At 39.0% G+C, this 15,775-nt stretch overlaps 1 protein-coding gene across 7 annotated transcripts in view; it reads right to left on the reverse strand.

Annotated features, from left to right (window-relative positions):
• Positions 1-15,775, reverse strand: part of Hecw1 (HECT, C2 and WW domain containing E3 ubiquitin protein ligase 1) — a 388,661-nt gene that overhangs the window by 120,992 nt on the left and 251,894 nt on the right. The gene's annotated exons all lie outside the window — the stretch shown is intronic.

Below are 15,775 nucleotides of genomic sequence, written 5' to 3' on the forward strand. Positions count from 1 at the left end.
TCTCCTCATAAGCCATGAAACTGTCTTTTAAAAAAGGACTTCTGGTGCTCAGGAGTGAGAGACTAAAGTCCTATAAGTCACCTCTTCATTAAAACCCTGGATTTTAAGTTCTCTTTTAGCTCCACAACTGGAAGCAACAGTCAGACTTTTCACAACAGAAGGAAAGAAGGACACATGAGTCTTAGTGTTGGGGCCACTGTAAGTAAGGTGATGGACACTGTTCCTTCGGGGTCAAGCATCCTTCTGCAAAACTTTCTTCTGTTAAATAAACTTGCTTTGATTTAAGCACAGATTGTTGGAACTTATTTTGAACCACTGCCTGTTAACCTTGATTCTTATTAAAATTATCTGGGGTGCTCTGACCACAGCAACATTCCTGAACCCCATTCTTGACTCACTAAATCAGACTATTAGGAGGATGAGAGGGCACTGGAAGTGTTAAAGTTTCTCAGGTGATTTCATTGTGTGACGGGGTGTGGGGAGGGAGAACTGCCTTCATCTCAGTACTAAGTCATTGTAATAACAAATAATATCATTGCTAGGAAAATATTCCTTAGAAAAAAATATAAATCTTTCTCTGTGACCGAAATATTTAGTTCACTTATCTGTAACAGATGTTCCAATCCCCAGTTTAATAGTTTATTTTTAAAGACATTTAATAAACTATTTATTTGTAAATGAATAAATACATGTATCATACCTGAACATCTAGACTATCAAGACTACTTTAGTAACCCTAAGCACATAGAATGAGATTCCATTCCCAGAGCGGAAAGTTGTATAAACAGCAGTCAGGGCTGGGGATTTAGCATAGCGGCATAAGCGCCTGCCTTGCAAGGGCGTGGTCGGTACCCCCCACCAAAAAAAAAAAAAAAGAAAAAAAGCAGAGTCATTATATACATATATTGTTCATCACATATAACCTCATACTATCAATTCTCCTCAGAAAGAATAGGTTCTAATTAATTCCAGTTGAGGTATAAATGCTATTACTAAGGTTTAAGCACCATGAAAGCTAAAGTACTGATTGCTTCAGACATTTGTGTTTTTTTTTTTTTTTTTTTACTAAGAAGTGTATATGCAGGCAAGCTATAGGTCGTGTGGCTTTGTTTTTGAAGTCCAAACCAACAATGCACTCTTCAGCAGCTGGCAAAGTTGCTGTGCCATCCCTCAGTTCAGCTGTAAACTTACAGTCTAGTTGACTTTGTTGTCCTTACTTAAGTACACACAACTTTCATGCCAGAGAGAAAATCACTTAGGGTTTTAAAATAGTTGTTTTATAATTCTGCTGGACATTCATGTTTAAATACAAGAATTTAATCTATCCAATTTGGCAGATTATTTAGAACCTCATATTCTGCTATTCTAAAAGGAATGTGATCCTGGATAATTTAGGGAGAAGTTATAACATACAAATAATATAAAATTTCCAATAGTCAGTGAAGGAAATTCTAGGATATTCAGATGAATTTGTGTCACTCTTCCCTCTTGGTAACACAGAAACCGGATATTCTGTGTCATCTACACTGAGAGTTCTTATCCTGCATTATAGCTGTAATCTCTTGAACAGAGAGATTAAATTTTCAGCTCTAGTGGCTGGGGGTTTAGCTCAGCGGCATAAGCACCTGCCTTGCAAGCAGGCGGTCGTGAGTTCGATCCCCGGTACCGATAAAAATGAAAAAGACAAAAAAAAAAAAAAAAAAAAAATTTCAGCTCTACACTGACTTGAAACTGAAACCAGATCGAATCATTCACCTAAATGTTCACCTACATCACAATCAAGATCCGGATTTGAGGTGGTCTTTTTTGCATATTACAACAACTGCACACATGATGTATTTCCCCTGAAACTCACAGAGACAGGCTTTTGTCAGAGGAAAGAACACTGTCAGATTTGTGGTGTTTGTCTTTCACCAGAGATTACCTGAATTTTCTTTTGTGTTACCAATTGTTCTCCTTCTATGTGAGGCATCTGGATGGTCTAGAAATGAAACTTGAAGATGAAGACTTCACGTCTGTCTAGCACAGGGTGCTTTCCAGTCATTTCCACCAAGGTGACACTTGATCTCACACATAGCTGTGCCTGAATCTGCTGGCTCCTGCTGGTTGACTACTACTACCAAATTTCTGTAGATCACTGTATCTTCATTTATAGAGAAAATCTCTCAGAAGATCATTTCAACAATATACAATATGCTGCCGCTTCTCATAAATTGCCTAGTTGTAATATACCGCCCAAAGTAAAACACACTTATGCTCCTAGCGTGCCCTTTGTGCACACAGAATTCAACAACCCTGAAAGCAATGGCTTGTTTTTCTTTTTGAGACAAGAGCTTCCTGAGAAGTTCACTGTGTAACCCAGGCTCGCCTTGGATTCACGGTCATTCTTTTGCATCAGCATCCTGAGTCCTGGGATTACAGGCATGCGCCACCACACCCAGCTTCATTTTTATTGATAACTGTTAATTTATACAGACTCTCTTCACTTTTCCAGGGAGACATAAGGACTGGTGTGCTAGTGTGCGAGGATGTTTATTCTGTGCTGTTAATCAATAAGTCAATTATAGAACTAAGATGCTTTACAAATTTTATTCTGTCTTGCTTCAAGAAAGATCTGAAGTAGATCTTGTAGAACTTTTATAAATTAAACTTAGTGAGATGTAAACTGTGTCATGGAGCTATTTAGAGACCAGAGGGGTGGTCACAGTGGAGGTAAGGAACTTGATGGGTAGGTAAGAGGACTTCCCAGAGGATGGGGTACCTTAACTTATAACAGGGGTGCAGGCATTAGAAGGGATGGAGGGAACATGGCAGGCAGAGGGCTACCATGAGCAAAGGACAGAAGTTTACAGTGCCTGCCTCCTTTTGGGAATTGTGGGTGAATGTGGGGTTGTAATGTTGTGAGATGAAACAGAAAAGATATGTGGCACCCGAATCATGAACAGCCTCCTGGCCAGAATTTAGGCTTATGTTAAAGGCACCTGGGAAGCACCTGGTGGCACATGCCTCTAATCCTGCATTCTGGGAGGCTGAAGCAAGAGAGTTGCAAATTTGAGCCCAACCAGGGTAACTTAACTACTTAGCAAAACCCTGTCTCAAAATAAAGATTAAGAGAGAGGTTTGTGGATGTAGCCCAGTGCCAAGGCCATGTGCTTGATCCCCAGCACAAAACAAAAATCAAACCTCCTCCCCCTACAAAAAACCTCTGAGAGCAACTGGAAAATCTGAATCATGCAAATGACACACTGACATTTGCATTTAAGAGAAGGCTTGTGGCGGTACTGAGAGGAGCCCCTAGATAGGAGGTCCTGGAGGTAGAACAGGTGAGACAAGTGAGAAACAAGGGGGAAGTGATGGTGGATCTGTGGACTGATTACAAGTGAGAGCTGGGGGAGAGGCAGAAGTCTATGCCATGATTCAGCAGTCTAAACTCCTAAGGCTGCAGTCCTGTGGGAGGGATATCAGCTAGGCATGAAGAAAAGGCTGAATGAGTGGACGAAGCAATTCAAGACAAAGTAATGGACATAAGGGGTTGATATGGGAGAAGATTGGAGGAGGGAGTGGAGAGTTTGTGGCTGGCTGGTGGTAAATGGAAATAAATGAAGGTCAACAAGACTGATGAGGCCAATGGGAGCTACCATTCATTCATGAGGATCTGGATCATCTGGCAGAATTGTAGGCCTTGAGTATTTTTAAAGCAAATAAAAATGGAGGCCCCAGTATAGGTAGACCACAGGGCCACCTGCTCTTCACCCTCTAAGCAGAGCTTTATATTTAATTTCTTCAAAGTGCTATCTCCAATCACAGTCCTTTCTTATTGGCATGATTCAGTGAAATTAAGCCAACCAGATAGAGACAAATCAGCTGAACAGGTCTGCTTGCCCTAAAGACATGGTACTATACAATGGTCAATCAATCAATCCGTCAAAATAGGTCATCTTTTATTCTTCCTAAATAGGCCTTTAACTGATGTAGGGTAGTTTCTTACCACTTGGTTTGAAGCCCATGACCTGTAACTTGTATATGACCATAAAGTTAATTTTTTTCTAACTTGATCCACTACAGGGAAGGTGGTAGCACAGATAGAAAGGTCTGAATTAGTTGTGGCGGAGTAAATAAGGGGACCCAATATCGTCTCAATGCAGCTAAAACGATAAGCACATCAATGCAAAAGTCATACTGTAACTGCACTGGAGGGAAATAAGCCAGCCTTGTAGCTTTACTTGCTGTTGAGTTAAAAATCAATGTTGGAGGCCACACAATGGGGCAGTGCATTGTTAAGTCTCCTGCCAGCTTTGCGGGGGTAACACCTCTGCTGTGTGGTGTGTGATGGTAGTGGATGGCTAGATGAGTTTTCAGGGATTTGAAGGCCACTTTTGCTGAAAGCAGTGACTTTACTTGGGCTTGTAGCTGTCCACTAGGGTGACTGGAAAGAGACAAAATGCTTGGCACCTCTTTCTCCCTGTTGTGTCTGTTTCCTCTTTTGCTTCAGTGTTTGGTCTAAAGACACTGACCCGCCACCAAGACCAGAAACATGAAAGGAACCTTAGTTTCTAAAGATCACTGCATATTCCAACCAAAGACATGACTGTTCCTTCTCTTTAATAACCCATCTTTCTCCCTCAGTATTCCTATCCAGTATCGTAACTCCTTAACTCCCTAATCTAGGAGCAGAGGCCCCTGCTCCAGTCTTTGGTCACGGAATGAAGCTTGTTTGCTCCCTCTGTCTCCTGAGTCACTGGGCTTTATCAAGTGAGAGCAGAATCAAATGCTTTTCTTAGTTACAATACTGTTATCAAAAAGGAGAAAGTGGTTTAGGAAATGTCAGATACATGTTCAACATGATTTGGAAAGTATTCTCATAGGTATTGAGATGTGAGCATGAAAAAGGATGATTGTAGTCTAAGAAAGCAGTATAGTGTTTCATTTATGCCCACTAATAAATTTATAAAAGTCAGGAAAGGGAAAGAATTTTAAAGTGGCAGGAACAGTTTATTTGATTTGGGTCACGTTAGAGGATGCTCAGGCATCAGGCAGGAATATCAATTAGAAGCTGACACTAAATACCTAACACTGTGGAGTAAAAGTGGTCACGGTTGTTAATAAAAATTATAAGAGTCATTGTTTTGGATTAAGCTCCTCACGGGGCCCCAAGAGACCAGATTAAAAAGCAAAATTGAATCTCTTGTGCTAAGAGTCAAACAGAAACTCAGTCTTTATCTGGCCTCTCAAGAAATCAGAAAAGAGGTAACAACCAAAATTTCCAAAGAGGTCAGTTTCAATTGGCACAGCAATGCAAATATGCCTTGCTTTAAATCCTTATCATAAAAAGGATCGGGAAGTTATCTGACGTCAACCAGTTATTTTTCTGGTGTTCTGCTTCCCTAACCCCAACTTAGAAGGAAAATAAATTATAAATAAGCAATTTGTTTTTCATTGTTCACATTCACTTTTTTCAACATTTCTCTATAAAGCCAACGTCTTTTCCTTAGCCTATTAGAACACTTACTAAGGTCTTTAAATTGCTTTACCTTTTGACCTTTGACACTGTTATGTTGTGAAATTCCATTAGTGTTTCATCTAGTTTTGGTCTCCTTCTTGCATAATGGAGGGAAAAAAAACCCACCAGCTTTCTTCAGAAGAGGCCGTCTGGTACCATTCAGCCAATAGCATCATTTTCTAGTAATAAAAGTTAAATGGACCTGAACTGGTGCTTCCTGTGGAAATGCTCTCCAAGGAGAAGAACGAGAATGGGGGAGTAAACGACAGCTACTCTTCCTCAGAACTTTGCAATCTATGTGACTTTCACTCCAAGTGGCATCGCTTATTGAATTTAAAACCAACATTCAAAAATAGTGCTGCTGAAATCCAAGGATAGCAGCAGATAAGCAAATCCATTACTAACTCTGCTGTGGTCATTGAATCAGGAGCAATTTCATTTTCCCTCATGGCCAGCATAACAGGGTTTTATAATAAGAAGTAGCAGCCTTGGAGTCTGGGTGTAGAGGACCAGCCCCTCTAAGTGGTGCATGGCTGTAATCTAACCTAAACACTAGGAAGTGCCGGAGACCATCCCGCTGAGATGAGAGCCTTGTAACTTCAAGGACTCTGACTACTTTGAAGAATAAATGGGGCTTTTCAAGTTTGTGATACATGGGGCACCTACAGCTCTTCTAGTGCACAAGGAACAATAAACTGGTTTGTGGCTAAGCTTCTATAGTTTAATAAAGGCTCTGAGAATCCTCTTAGCTGGTCTCTGTCTTCAGCATCTCTTTCTCTCTCTCTTTTTCTTCTTGAGACAGGGTCTCACTATGAAGTTCAGACTGGCCATGTGCTCACTTTGTAGCTCAGACTGGTCTCAAACTTGCAATGATCCTCCAGCCTCAGCCTTCTGAGTGCTAGAATTACAGGCGTAAACCACCACGCTGGGTTTCAGTTTCTCTCTTAAAGAAGCTTATAAAGCACATTGTGGGATCTTGTTTCTTGATCCATTCTGTCAATCTATTTCTTTTAATAGGTGAATTGAGGCTATTTACGTTGATGGATATAACTGATATGTACTGGCTCAATATCCTTTGATTTTGTGACTTGAACAACTACTTCTAAGATAACAATATGTAATTTATCAACTAGTGATTTCTTACTGTTATCTTCTTTTGAAATTCTGTATTATTTCTACCCTTTTTTCTGTTTTGCTTTTTTTCTCTCTAAAAAAAAGATGCCAATAAAGTGATGTCTCTGAAATACAAATTTGATCATTTCACTCTTGTGCATTTTAACTTCTTCTGGTTTCTTGCTGTTTACAGAATGAGATCTGAGTTTCCTCATGACACGTCTGGTGCCTGCCAACCATAGTAGTTTCTCTTTCCATGGTTGTTCTTTGGAGACTTCACTTTTTGCACACATTTTCATTCACTATCTGCCTAGATGCTCTTCTTTCCCAGCTCCTTTCCTCTCCTAAACTCCTGCTCGTTCTGAAAAACCCAATGAAATAAAATTTGTCTGCGGAGTCTCTCCTGCCTTTGGAAACCACCAACAAAAACTACTGTTCTTCCTCCTGCTTTGTTATCTCCTTTGTAGTTCTTAGCACGTCACTTCGTAGTGTTTTTAGTAAACTCATTGCAGATAGTAACTGCATGTTACGTATGTATTGAGCACACTAGTACAGAAGGAAATGAACAGAGAGCTGTATGGAGGTCGTTATATTCCATATTAGACACTGATTCTTAAAAAGTGGTTTGCAACCCAGGGTCAGATGCGTCACCATGATATGGTTACGTGACTCTGAAATAATCAAAAGAAAGGCTATCTGGGCAGGCCTGAGCTGGTCAGATAGACCCTGAAGGAAGTAAAAATACTGGGTCCTTTCTGAAATCACATAGGCAAAGTAAGTGGGACTGTGTGTGAGGGAGACTCGTTGCTGGGCTGGCTATGATGATGGAGAGGGCAAGGTGGAAGGACCGGAGAACAGGCTCCCGTCAATAACCAGTAAGGTTCTCAATTCCACCAACAACTTGAACAATCTCGGGAGCAACCTCTTCATCTCATGACTCACTAGAGGAGGACACTGGCTGTCCAACCCCTTAATTTCAGGCCCTGAGATTCTGAGCAGAGCACACAGGTTGGGCCCAGATATCTGACTTATAGAATTGTGGAGTAATAAGCAGCTTCTTGCTTCTAAATTACTAAATTTGTGGCAGTTTGTTAGGTGGTGATAGACACTTCTTCACAGAATAATCAAAACGGGGGTGAATAACAGCTCAACGAGGATGCCTTCTCAACAAGCATGCAACTATTTGTTGATAGTGAATGTTTGTATCAGTCAATGTAGTTTCTCTGAAATTAGTTTCTACATAACGCTGAAAATTATAAGAAAGAACACTGATGAAAAATGTTCGGTAAAATAAGGTGAAAAGGATTTCTGCACTGTTAGGCGACTCCAAAACTTTGATTATTAAATTTGCATTGTGAATCTGCAAGATACTATACACAGTTCCCATCTTGGATGGGTGATACCTCCATTGGTTCATGCATATGTTATTTGGGAGTGTGTTTAGTATCATGTGGTTGACTGATTGGAAATTGGTATTGTGTCCACTAATTTAGACCAATATTTTAAAGTAAACTTCAAAGTCCTATGGGAAGTATAATCATTGGCCAAGGGTTTTTTATTCACTTATCCTTCATTTAAGAGTAAATTTTAAAAAAAGTTTTATCAGAGTTATGAATAACAATGATTTATATATATTTAGAAACACAGGTCACATATGAATATGTAGTGATATATTCAGGCATATTATCAAGAAACATGTTTAAAATAAATAAAAAACATAATGGCTACTTTCTACAAAATAAAATTTTCAACATTCATTTAAAAGGAAATAGAAAATCTGAATAAATCAATAACCATTAAGTAATTGACACGGTTGTCATACATCTTATCATTAGATCACCTTGTAAATAAATTTTACCAGATTTTTTGGACAGATCATCTGTATCTTATTTATACTGTCTAAGAAAATTTAAAAAGAAGAGACAGTTATCCAAATGATTTTCTGATGATAGAACATGACTGATTCAAACTGGATGAAGATTATAAGAAAAAAAATCTATGACATCTTCACAATGTGGATAGTTGCAAAACTCTAAAGAAACTTCACTGCACATCAGAAACAGAATTTATATGAAAAATATCAAAAGATATCTTCTAGGTAGGGTGCTATTCCCTATGACCATCTCCTTTGAGATCAAGAGACCCTCTGTGGGTGTCGCTAAGTTCTTCAGTAGGGTGTGTAAACCTCAACATTCAGAGTGTGTGTGTGTGTACTATATTTCAATTTAATCTTTAATAAAAATCTTCCAGATTTCATGTTTTCTAACTTACATTTAAATATATTTTATCTTGGCGTATTATGCTTCATATGACTTCAGGTTCAAGAAGGAATATAAATATTTGACATTTTTCTTTGCATGAACATGTTTATAACTGGATGCTCTGCAACCCCAGGTTTGGCACCTGTGTGTCCTGTGAAAAACTCAGGGCACCAGATGGAAAGAGACAGATCAATAATAGGGCCCACATCTTTTTCTCTGTAGCATCAGGTGGCCTTTTAAGTAAAAAAATTTGGACTTACGTACTCTGTATCCCAGCCCAACAACGGGGCCATTATCCTTGCAGAGAAAAGGTGAAGGGTCCCCAAGCCTTGCCACAATCCCGTTCCTCTCAAGTGTGTTGAAGCGTGAGGGAATGAAAGGACTGAGAACAGCCCCCATTCTTCTCCAAGACCTCAAGCCACAGTCCTGCTCTGTCACGGATGAGAGGAAAGGACATAAAACTAGGCTTGATTGGATTGTTTACAACTTGACATAGATGGCTATAGAATGTGCCCAAGACAACACTCAGAGACCCCAGAACATGGCTCAGTGCAGTGATTGGAAAAAATGTCAGACTGATTTTAAGGTATTACTTCACAAAACTGAAACTACTCAGTTATCTATCTATCTATCTATCTATCTATCTATCTATCTATCTATCCATCTACCTACTATCTGTCATCTGTCTATCATCTGTTTATCTTCTCACTATAACCTGTGTATGTTTTGTAAATATATAAAATATCTTCTTCTACTCAAAACCCTGCCAGTTATCTTGGCTGCTTTTGAAAGCTTATCACTAACTCTATAACTATCAATTTGCAATCCTGTTTTACATTCTTGTAATCCTTGGACTTGTGCTGTGCTGTACTATTTCTGTTTTTCTTCTCTTGCAAACACACCAAGGTATACCCATACTCATTAATGCCTCCTTTAAATATAATGTCCTCTTTGTCAAGCACAGATGTGATTTGACCTAAATATTTGCCAAGAACTTTTGCAGGAAATATATCTTCTCTTTCTTCATTCTGGTTTGGAAATTTAAAAAGCCAAAATTTAAAAAGCCAAAATGTGAAAGGCAGGCTAATTAATTATGGTATTACTTTAGTGATAATTTTGTAGTACGGTAATTTGATATACTAAACATACTAAATCAATTGCTAAAAAATTAAGTATAACTTATAGTATGATAGCAACTCTATTGATTTTTTTCTGGTGTTTGTAACTTTTACAAAACTCCTTTATATTTGCTTATGTTATTATTTATTTATTATCATTTTTGCAGGTTAAGGACCTATAATAATTAACAAATCTGAGGAAGCAGTTTATTTACTTCTTGTGTATGAGGAATAATACATGGATATGTAAATTTATTTTTTAAAAAAAGATAAGGAGAAGAATAAGGATAGAAATACAATGGGCTTTTGGTAACATTGGCACACACTCTTGTGAGCAAGCTGTGTGCCTAATTGTGTGCCTGGTATTTTCTCTTTGTGGAAGTCTGCCTGGCACATGCCACAGCACAGACCACTGCTGACCCCTTTCTATTTCAAGGAAAGCTCAGCTGGCAACAGGCACGTGGGAATCAGACCTGCAGCAGGCATACGGGTTGATGTTTTGGATACTAACCTCGTGTCCTTAAAATAAACACGATTTGGTTAAGTATTAGCTTTTCCATGTTGTTGGATTCAATCAGTTAATATTTTATTTAGGATATCTGAATAGACTTCCATGAGAGACTCTGGGCTGTAATTTACCTTACTTGTATTGGTCTTGTCATAGTTTGTCATCAGAGTGTCACAAAATAAGCTTCTTTTCTCCAGCAGAATTTATATAAGATTATGTTTATTTCATCATCAAATGAGGAAATTCAGCAGTGACAATATCTGGACCTAGGGATTTTCTTATGGAAAGGTTTTAAATTACATATTCAATTTCTTCTATAGACAGAAGATTATGCAGCCTTTCCATTTACTTTTGTGTCAGTTTAATAAGATGGGTTGTTCCAAGAATTTTCTGTTTTTGTAGTTTTTCAAATTTTGGGCATAAATGTGTTTGTAATATCCTTTGATTGTATTTTTAATGTAGGTAAAATTATGACTCTTTATCTTTAATTCTCAATATTTGGAATTTGCTTCATAGTGCACTGATTTCCCTGTATTTATCTTCCACACTCTACATCCTTCTACTTCTTTCCTTTTTGATTTACTGTAAATTTTATAGCTTATTTATATGGAAACTCAGACCTGAGATTTTCAGTCTTTCTGTCCTAACTTAGTTGCGTTCTGCAAAGTTAGATATATCTTTTTTAGTACCAGGGATCTAACTCACAACCTTGCCTTGCCAGCCAGGTTCTTAGGCCACTGAGCTAAATACCCGGCCCCTTAGAAATGTCTTATAGTCACTGTTATTTATTTTGAAGATTGCTTTAGTTTTTATTGTGATGTTTTTATTGACCTATAGATTTTTGATAGTTTTTTTTTTTTTTTTTTTTTTTTGTATTGAGGATCAAACTCATGACCTTGTGCTTGCCAGGCAGGTGCTTATGTCACTGAGCTAAATTCCTACCTATAGATTTTTGAGATGAATTTTTTGCTCCTTTTTCAAGACAATTGGGCATTTTGGTTATCTTTTCATTCTTTATGTTTAGCTTTTCTCTCTCTCTCTCTCTCTCTCTCTCTCTCTCTCTCTGTCTCTCTCTTTCTCTCTCTCTCTCTCTTTTGGTCTTTTGAGACAGGGTCTTGCTGTGAAGTTCAGGCTGGCCTTGAGCTCACTTTGTAGCCCAGGCTGGTCTTGAACTTGCAATGATTCTCCTGCTTCAGCCTCCTGAGTGCTGGGATTGCAGGCATGAGCCACTGTGCCTGGTTTGTTCAACTTCTCAAGAAGAAAAAAAAATCATTTTTTTTTCTTTTCCCTTTCTTTGGAGAAAAGAGGGGAAAAAAAGAAACTAAGCTTTTGTAAATAGGGAAAGAAGAGGGGTTGAAGGGACAGTAGGGGAATCAGGGGGAAAACAATCAATATACATCATGTACAGGTACAAATTCCTTATGATGAATGCGATCATTATTTGTACTTAAAATGTACCAATAAACTTAATTAATTTAAAAAAGAAACGAAAATGCATTAACCTCATTAAAATGTTGGAAATAGTCCTCTTAATTGTAAACGGAATAGAAACACATCTTTAGCAAAAGTCCTGAGATTTCCAGTCTATAGAATTTCTCATTTCATTTGCATTTAATTACAAAACATGGATTCTTATGCCTTAATATCTGGAAGTAAACCCTTAAAAAAAACTATTAAAATCTATAATAGTATTTAGAATCTATCTCTAATAATCCAGGTAATAAGCCACCCAGGAGACTGTTGTGGCTGCAATCAGATAATTTTAATGAACCAGGGCCGGAAGGAGCTGGCTGGGTTGCCCTGGAGCTGTTTTGCCATAGGTTTTCTTTCCACTGTAGCTACCCAGGGGTGCTCTGAGAACCTGGGGCCTCACCAGGCCCGCCCCCTGGGAGAATCCAGAACTTCCGGTTCCGGTTCCATATCTTCTTCGGAAAACCCCATTTTGATCCCCAGCTGCTCTCTGCCTACCCTTTTAGTCCTCTTGCAAGAAGCAGTTGCTGGCAGCTGGCTCACCTGTAATTCCTGTTCTTTTGGGATTTGGACCCCATGAGTTCTGAGTGCCAGATTCTTTTCTGGGTCTTCTCGTAGGCTTTGTCGTGTCTCCTGTTCAGCTTTATCAGCTACTTTAAAGTGAGTGTGTACTGTGGTGCCCTCTATGCCAGCTAAAAGTACAAACTTTGGTTTCCATTTTTCTTTTTGTTTGTTTGTTTGGAGACGGAGTCTCACTTGAACTTGCAGTGGTCCTCCTGCCTTTGCAGGAGGCTGCTTCTGCTTCCATTCTTGGTTTGCTAAAATCCATCTCTCTCGGAGCAGTGAGAAGGATTTGATAAACTTTTAGCCAGAGCTTGATGCTTTCCTACTAGAAATACTCCAATGGCTTCTTCTCTCACTTGGAATTAATCCCAACTGCTCTGTACGGTTGCCCTGGTGGGCTCCTGGGTCTCTGCAACTCAGCCTGCCTCTCTCACGCTGCGGGTCCTCCAGCCCCAGTGACCTTCCTGCTCGCTACAGTGCACCAAGCTCTTCGCCCCAGCTGCTGCCAGCTCTCTCCGGAGGATCTTTGCATGTGGGGCTGTCAGATCACATGAGCTCTCAGGGAGGCCTTGGGGGCCACCGCTCTGCACGGAGTCCCTCTCTATCACGCACCTCATTAAAAAGGTGACATTTCCTTCACATTCTTTATCTTCCACAGAAGTAATATTGTTCATTCTTTCTTGTCTTCTTTATATTTTCTCTCACTAAAGTATAAACTTCATATGCAAGGTTCCGTCTATCTAATCTTTTTCCCCCCTCTGTACTGGGGATTAAATCCACGACCTTCCCACTAAAATACTTTTCTAGCCCATTTTATAATTTTCTTTAATTTTTGAGACAGGGTCTTGGTAAGTCACTACCTGCCTAGGCTGGGCTTGAACTTACAATCCTCCTGTCTGAGCCTCTCAGTGTGCTTGAATTACAGTTGTGACCGCCATTTACACATGCCTGAAGCTCTGGGTAACTATCTTTTGAAGGTGAAAGCTGTGAGAATGAGGGGGAGATTAACAAACACCACAGCTCCAGCCTACAGTTTAATAAGAGCTCAATCCACTTGACATGTCTAAGAATCTCCTTTCCGAGTTCCTTGTTTTATTTTGAAGTCTAAGAGTACTCTCTGCAGGGGTGCTCCAAATGTAGTAGGCTGGCCTGTGGAGTCGCTGCTGTTTCTGTTGGGCTTCTTTGTGTAACTATAATCTTATAAATGCTCATTATATCCTTCCAGGAAAATAAACAGACCTGCAAATCAAGGAGATTGTTCCCTGGGTGAAAACAATTCTAATTACAATTAGCAAAGAAGAATTAATCAAATAACATGCAAGTCTCTATTTTAGTTTTCATGTACTATATTTATTACATATTTCTCTTAATTTTTCCTTCTCATTTTAAAATTCTGATAAGTTGTTTAATTTTCTGATAACTTGTTTTATTTTTATTTTTGTGCTACCAGGAATTGAACTCAGGACCTTGCACATGCCAGGCAGGTGCTTATGCTACTGAGCTATAGCCCCAGCCCTGAACTTGTTTTAATAAGTAAAAATATATTTCATGAGCTTACATACATTTGAAAAAAATCACGTAAGACTAATGCCACAGTGACTATTGAAATAAATTAGACATTTAAATCACATGGTGAAGAATGTTCTTACTTTACAGGCAATTTTAGTGTTTTCTTGCTGAATGTTCTTGGTAGGTTAATTATTAAAAAGAAAGTAGGCCGGTTGGGTCTCATTTAACCTTCCTGCCCAAGAACTTAAACACTTGTGTGGACCCTGGGAGAGGGGGCAGGGAATCATCGCATTTCCCAAAGTGCGGTGTGGGACCTGGAGCCAATATGAGCTTTTTCACATAAGAAATGTGGGAACCAGGTGAACATGCAATTGTAATAAGCTCACCCCAGCTGCCATCACTTGCCCCCTGCATCCCAAGAACTCCAATACCATGATCTCATTTGTGATATGCCCCAGTGTCTTTGCACATGCTGTTTCTTCTGTTTGGTATCCCCTATTTCTGCCTGAAAGTGTCCCCTGTCAAGACAAAGTCTAACTGCACATCTTCTGGGAAGGCTATATGTTTTTGACTGTTGCTAAGAACTGTAGTACAACTTATGTGCTGATAATAAAACTTTGTAGTCACGCCAAACTTAGTTCTAATACTAGTTCAGCTAGTCACTACCTATTTAGTTTAAGAAAACAATTACTCTCAACCAGAGCCCTATCTGGGAGAAATATGCTGTGAGAACCATCACTTGTACTATGACACTTTGGAGGGAGTGGATAAATCCATGAATGGATAAACTGTGTCAGAATCCTGTTAAGACAAAGCCAATCTTAACCAAGGATGCAGAAATAATTTCAGGACTGGAAGTGGTTTTAAACAATGTTTCTAGCAAAAACAACAAAAACAAAACATTCTGAAGGTGTAGATTTCACATATTTTCTAAGACTTACAATACCTTTATGACTAAATATTTAAAATAAGTTGCTTAGTTTTTAGTTTGTTTTTACAAATACTCTAAGTTCCTATATCATCTTGTATTTATTTCAGGAATGTAATGAGGAGACGAGAAATAATTGGTGAGAATAGTCAGTACTAAAGGTCCAAATGATTATAAAATTCATGATTTTATGCTAGCAATATTGTCCATGCCTAGAGTCCATTAATGACCAGAGCTAGTAGAACTCTGATTCTCTTCTGCCCACTTCAAAACTTCCTAGAACTCTTCTGTGAAGCCTTGAAAGAGGGGTAATTAAACTTAGGGAGGAGGTGGTGTAATTCAAGAAACAACAAAGCGACTCTGCTTCAAATATCCCAAATACCCCAGAGATGATCTTTTCTGAATAATAAAGGAGCACTGTCTAAAACCAGCGCACTCAGTGGGAGCACATCACCATCCAGATTCAGCAGATAAAGATAACCCAAAGCTCTAATTCAGGATAAATGATCTCTTAAATTTGCGAAACCTATTTTCTGGCTAGCTGAATCCAGAGTTCTGTAACTACAAAGTCATACTTCTAAACCCTGCATCGGCTCTCATGCCCTCAGTCTGCAGGTTGTGACTTCAAGATAAGCCCATGGGCGGAGCAGTCATACGAGTTATAACAATTTTCTGCATGTTGTCTAGGATGGGGCTGTGAGGCTGAGTGTAAGGTAGAACTTTGTTGAAGAACACTCCCTAATTCCGGCAGGCAGAGGAGACACATTTAGGAGTGCAGAAGGGCTTTCATAAATCCAAACAATC

This window comes from Cavia porcellus, unplaced genomic scaffold (assembly GCF_034190915.1).
Source record: "Cavia porcellus strain 051 isolate PalLab524CR breed Dunkin Hartley unplaced genomic scaffold, mCavPor4.1 scaffold_23, whole genome shotgun sequence".
NCBI classification, from domain to species: Eukaryota; Metazoa; Chordata; class Mammalia; order Rodentia; family Caviidae; genus Cavia; species Cavia porcellus.